Below are 6,413 nucleotides of genomic sequence, written 5' to 3'. Positions count from 1 at the left end.
AACTTACCTTCACTGACGTGATAGTAAGCTGTACAACCAAAAGCTTTCAGATTTGAATAATCAGCAGCTTTTCCTGACCACATCTCCATAGGTGTCTTGCACTATATGCCTGTATGTGGTCCGCGGTTAATCAAGTAGCAAGCTGTACTAACCGCTTCTGCCCAGAATCTTCTATCTAGCCCAGCATTAGAGAGCATGCACCTTGCTCTCTCCAGAAGTGTTTGATTCATCCGCTCAGCTACACCGTTCTGCTGTGGTGTATTTCTGACTGTACGATGTCGAGCAATCCCTTCATCCTTACAGAATTGATCAAATTCAGACCAACAGAATTCCAGCCCATTATCAGTTCGCAACCTCTTGATCTTCTTCCCTGTTTGATTTTCCATCAAAATTTTCCACTCCTTGAACTTCTGGAAAGCTTCACTTTTATGCTTCATCATGTACACCCAAGTCATCCTTGAGTAGTCATCAATAATGGACACAAAAAATCTGCAGCCTCTCAAAGACTCAACACGGAATGGACCCCAGCAATCAGAATGGATATAATCAAGTGTGCCTTTTGTTCTATGAATGGCCTTTGGAAACTTGTTGCGATGTAGTTTTCCAAAAACACAATGTTCACAAAACTCTAGGCTCTTAACCTTATGACTAGCAAGAAAATCCTCCTTTGACAGAATTTGCATCCCTCTTTCACCCATATGACCAAGTCTCATGTGCCATAACTTAGTCATATCCTTCTGGTGAAATTCTGACGATGCAACATGGGCTGAACCTGTAACCGTGGAACCTTGTAGAAAATACAAAGTACCACACATGACACCTTTCAGAATCAGATTTGAACCCTTCCAGACCCGCAAGACTCCATCTTTTCCCGACCAGCTGAATCCCTTGCTGTCCAAAAGACTGAGAGATATCAGATTTTTCGTCATCAATGGAATGTGCCTGACCTCGTTCAATGTGCAAAAGCTACCGTCATGTGTCCTTATCTTGATCGAGTCTGTCCCAACCACCTTGCAGACAGAACTGTTGGCCATCAAGATGCTGCCTCCGTCTACCTGCTCATAAGTCGTGAACCACTCTCTCCTAGGACAGATGTGATAGGATGCCCCAGAATCGAGAACCCACACATCTGAATGATGAGTGTGCTCATCCGCAACTAGGGCAATATCTTCTTCAGAATTGGTATCTTCTTCAGCAACAGCAGCAGACACTGATTGTTTTTCCGATTGCTTCTTCTTCTTCGGACAATCAAATTTCCAATGTCCCTTCTCCTTGCAGTAATTACAAACATCATCCGGCTTTGCACCCTTCGACATCGGCTTATTTTTCTTTCCGCCATTTTTTCTTCCCTTTCCGCTACTGGTGAACAGACCGGAAGGCTGTATGTCCATACCTGTGCCGTTAGCCTATGCCGTAATTCCCTGCTATGAAGGGCCAATCTGACTTCTTCCAGTGACACAGTATCTTTCCCAACAATGAACGATTGAACAAAATTCTCAAACGACATTGGGAGAGATACTAACAGAATCAGGGCAGCATCTTCATCCTCGATCTTCACATCGATATTACACAATTCTAATAACAAAGTATTCAATTGCTCTAAGTGTTCCCTGAGTTGTGTACCTTCAGCCATTCGTAAACCGAATAGACATTGTTTCAGAAGCAGCTTGTTGGTTAGAGATTTTGTCATGTACAAACTCTCCAGCTTCAACCACAGACCAGCAGCAGTCTCTTCATCCGAGACCTCCATGATGACGTCATCCGCGAGACACAGCATGATCATCGAGTGCGCCTTTTCCTCCAGAATCGCCATCTCAGGAGTAACGACGGTGTTCTTGTCTTTCGACAACGGCGCCCAGAAACCTTGTTGTTTCAACAAAGCCCGCATCTTGATCTGCCATAAACTGAAACTGTTCCTCCCTGTGAATTTGTCGATTTTCACGTTCAAAGCAGACATCTCAAATTCTCCAAGAACACCGATTAACCGAGAGGATCTGATACCAATTTGTTGTGTGAAATTTGAGATAATACGAGAAAATATATAAACGCGAAAAACAAGACAACAGATTTACGTGGTTCACCAATAAATTAGCTACGTCCACGGGAAGAGAGGGAGCAGTTTTATTATGGAGCGACAAAAACAGAACTACAAAATAGGGTTTGCCATAGCGTCTATATATATATAGTGCTAAGCTACGCCCTAACAGGCTTGGGCCCAACATACAGAATCAACAGAAAATTAAGGGCCCAATACAGCAACATTGTATACCGCCGGGCCGGGGGCGTCTCTGCCCCCCCGGACCCCCAGGCTAGGGGGCGCGTCGCCCCCTGGACCCCCCGACTCGCTGACCGATCAGCGAGACCCCCGTCCTTTCTGTTTATAACGGGTCCGATTCAAGGCATTCAACAGTAGCTTATCAAGGTTTTATTGGCCAAGTCTCCAACACTGGTCAGAATGATAACCAAGCCCTTAGAAACGGAAGATAAAGAATCTTTTAAAGCACTCGCTGAGGTAACAAAATTTCAGCGTACATCATCTAAAGTTGAATTTGTGTATAGTGTAGATTAGAATCCATATTACGATCCTGTTTGATCTTAGCTAGTCTTTATCAGATCATAATCTTTTGCTAAAATGTTTGAAATCATAAAAAGAATGTTGATACAGCAGTAAGGCTGTTATTTTGCATTTGCACTGTGAAGACCATCAGTTTGTGAACATAAGTGAATCTGGATGTATGTTTTTGATTAATATGTTTCAATGTCTGTTCTTTGAATGATCTATGGGATGACGCTTTGGTTGGTTATTGTTCTTTTTAATACCTTCATTGTGGTCCTCATGGTCATTGTGCATTGTTTTTTATTTGATTTGATCATGAATTAAGTTGAGCGTAAATGGAATAGTGAGGATTCATATAGTCGATTTCAACAAGTTGCTTTATGAGAGTCGACGACGTTGTTGACACATTGTTTTGCATAGTGAGAAAGAATGAAATTCGATCAATTCCCTTGAATTTCAACAATATTATTCTTACAATCTCAATGTTACAATTCCACATCCCAAAAAAATTATCACTAAAAACAGGAAAAGGGAAAAAAAGGGGTGGGGTTGGGGGTGGGTTCAGTTTTTCATAAATGAGTCTTTTTTTAAATACAGTCCGAACATATCCCATTCCTTTATGAAGCTTCCATATAATCATATATATACAAGCTCCATCGAACCCTACCGCAGACAAAAAGTCTGGTATATAAGTGGAGAAGAGTAAAGGGGCTGGTCTATCATCCACTGAGTTATGAACCGTGCAGTATTGACCTTCAGGGGCTTCTTGGTTATCAAAAAAAACAAGCTCAATAACATACAACAATATTACTTGAGCATTCTATCTTAGATGCCTTTTTTTTGTTTCATCTAATTGACTATCTTTTATAATCTAAAGCAAAAGTTGTGTATCTTGTTGATTAGTATCGTTATCACAATCCTTCTTAATCTTTAGTTAAAATGTTTTGGAAGTACAAACAGAAACGAGACCTTTTATCTTCTTGGAAACATAGAACTGTGAATGTGTTGAATACTCTGTTTGGTAACAGAGATGGTTTTCACATTTCATGGTTGTTCATAAATGATGTATGATTTGAGACTTTGGTTGTTTATTTCGAAGTGATGTTGTGTGTTGAATTTTCTTAGGGAGCTTGAAACATTGAGTGGAAACTTACTTTTTGGCTAGTATTTTAGGCCCTTTTCCCTTTTTTATAATGAAGGGTAATGTTGTACCTAAAATACCTTGAAGTATTGGAAATGGTACAAAATTACCTTTTATCCATCTGTTGGCTCCAAAATACCCTTGTCATCCACCTTTTTGTTCAAAATGGACCGTTAAATAAGTGGTCAATTTTGAATCCAATGTTGGATGACAAGGGTATTTTGGAGTCATTAGGTGAATGAAAAGGGCATTTTGGAGCTAATAGGCGAACGAAGGGTAATATTGTACCATTTTCAATACTTCAAGGGTATTTTAGGCCATTTTCAGTATAAAAAATCATAAATAAAAATGATAAATTTTATTTATTTGGACTAATAAAAAAAATTCTGAAGGTTTAAAAACATGATTACATTTACAAAAATAAAAAAGGAATATTTTTAAGGATAAATGAGATCAAAATGATTGGAAGAATTATATATTATAAAGTGAACTCACTTTTCGAAATAACCTTAAAAAAGTAAATATCACATAAATTAAGGGGAAAAGAGAGTAAAAATTAATGTGATTGTTTATTTAAAGAAATTGGTAGGTGTATTTAGTTACTAAAAATTTACTTTGATCTGTCCAATTCAGTCCACTTAATTTTTTTGCATGTGACATTTAATACCTTAAAATAATTAACTTTGATTATATAGCCAGTTACAAATTCAATTTTCTGATTTTATAACTTTTTTTAATTATAGGAAATCGTCATTTTTATGTATAAGAGATCTAGAAAATACCAAGAGATATCATTTGTTTTGTATTATAGACACAAAATTCCTACATTTTATTCACTCTTTATGTAAGGGCGAATCTAGAAGGGGCGAAGGTATTTTCATTTGAAAATTCTTGTCAACAAAATTTATATGATATATATAAGAATTTTTTCAGTGTTTATATATAAATTTTAAAGTGTAACTTACATAAATAGTTATAGTTTTAGCGTTATCTGATAGAAATAGCTATAAGTATCACATTTTAAAAAAATAGCTAAGTTTGTGAATGGTTATATCCATATATATGTCATTTTATTTTTAATAGAAAAACTTATTCTAATTAATTTCTCACTAAATAAGGTAAATTGGTTAATGTAACTAACAAGGCTTTTTTTTCAGCCCTTAAATCCATTAATCAGCATTTTAAATATGTAACTGATCACTAACTTTTAGTATTCTTATCAGTTAAAAAATAAAAATTATGTATGCTCTTTATCCTTCAATTGCCTCCTAAGAAAAATATAATTAAATAGCTATCATCACAGTTTTGATCCGGCGTTTCATAAAATAGAGCGAAGAGAATTGCTATGTAGAATATAGCATTAACGGAATAGTGGTGAAGAAATAAACTTCGTATTCTGATTTATGACGGTATGTATAGTAAGGAAAGGTTTATTTTTTGTGAGAAAAATTTTTTCGTTATTCAGTTGATTATGTATTCATCATTTATTTAAGTATTTAATGTATGCATACTTTCGTATAGAATGTATAAATGAAATTATTTATTTATTATAGGTTGTACTGTAAACTGATTGCACTTATTTATTAAGTGATGAAGGGAAGACTTATATCTTATGCTTGGAAAAGAAGACTTGTAGTTGCAATAGGTTTCAAGTTGACGGAATACCATTCGCACATGCGTGGAAGGTGTTGAACAAAAAAAATATTCTTCTAGATGAATATTGTTTACATTTTTACTTGCCAGAAACAATATTGAAAACATATAAAGTGCATGTATCCTCTTCCTAACAAAGGTGAATGGAATCTACTTGAACACACTACTACTGAAGTTGTGTTGCCACCAAAATACAAGAGACATCCGAGAGGCCAAAGAAGCAAGAGAAGTCATATAGCGATTTGAGTAAAAGGAAGTGTACTAATTCTTGTTGTACACATATAAAAGGTGGTTCATGTTGAACTGCAATACAAATGCATAGTGCCTGATACATCCCACTATAAAAGCATTCTTTAACTTAATTATCGTTATGTTGAATCAATGAATTAAAAAAGTCATCTGCTTTTTGAAATATTTGTTTTTTTATTTGTTTGCTTAAATTATAAATTAACTTGAATGTTATCTCAAATACTTAATTTGATACTATTAATATGTATTGACATATCCAAACTACTTATAATACGTGCATATAGTTATACTTGATAATATGTTGTTGAATACATATATAAAACAATTATACTAGTGAAAAATTGATAAATATAGTAGACAACCTATAAAAATACAAAAGGAACAATGTTCTTCGTATACACTTACAGATTACTTTGGTGTATGATAAAAATCACTATAAAAACATGTAATAATGTAATTACTACCAACACTTATGATATGTTTATCACTTCTAAGAATGTAAGTATCCAAATTTCTTTAAGTAATAACTCACAATAAATGAATATAGTAATACTTGTGTATATTTTGATATGAAAAGACTCTAGCATACATTTATACTATTGAATATATTGATAAAAAAAATACACAACTGAACATATTGATTATCAAAAGTAGATATCCAAGAGTATATGTTTTTAGATGAACTGTACATTTATACAAACATATATTCATATCTTCCTACCACTACATTGAATGCAATAACCCCAACAAAAAAGTTTAACAAAGTATCTACCAAAAAAATAAAGCAACATGATCATATATCAATAGAAGAGT

General features: G+C 34.9%; 1 non-coding gene across 1 annotated transcript; it reads right to left on the bottom strand.

Annotated features, from left to right (window-relative positions):
* Positions 1-3,822: 3,822 nt before the first annotated feature.
* Positions 3,823-3,927, bottom strand: MIR10534 (microRNA MIR10534). The gene has a single exon (NR_161769.1). It is a non-coding gene; the product is annotated as a microRNA MIR10534 (primary transcript).
* Between the last annotated feature and the right edge of the window lie 2,486 nt (positions 3,928-6,413).

The sequence above is a fragment of the Solanum lycopersicum genome, chromosome 4, assembly GCF_036512215.1.
Source record: "Solanum lycopersicum chromosome 4, SLM_r2.1".
Lineage (NCBI taxonomy): Eukaryota > Viridiplantae > Streptophyta > Magnoliopsida > Solanales > Solanaceae > Solanum > Solanum lycopersicum.
The sequence above is the reverse complement of the archived record's forward strand: the minus strand, read 5'-3'. Positions and strand labels throughout refer to the sequence as shown.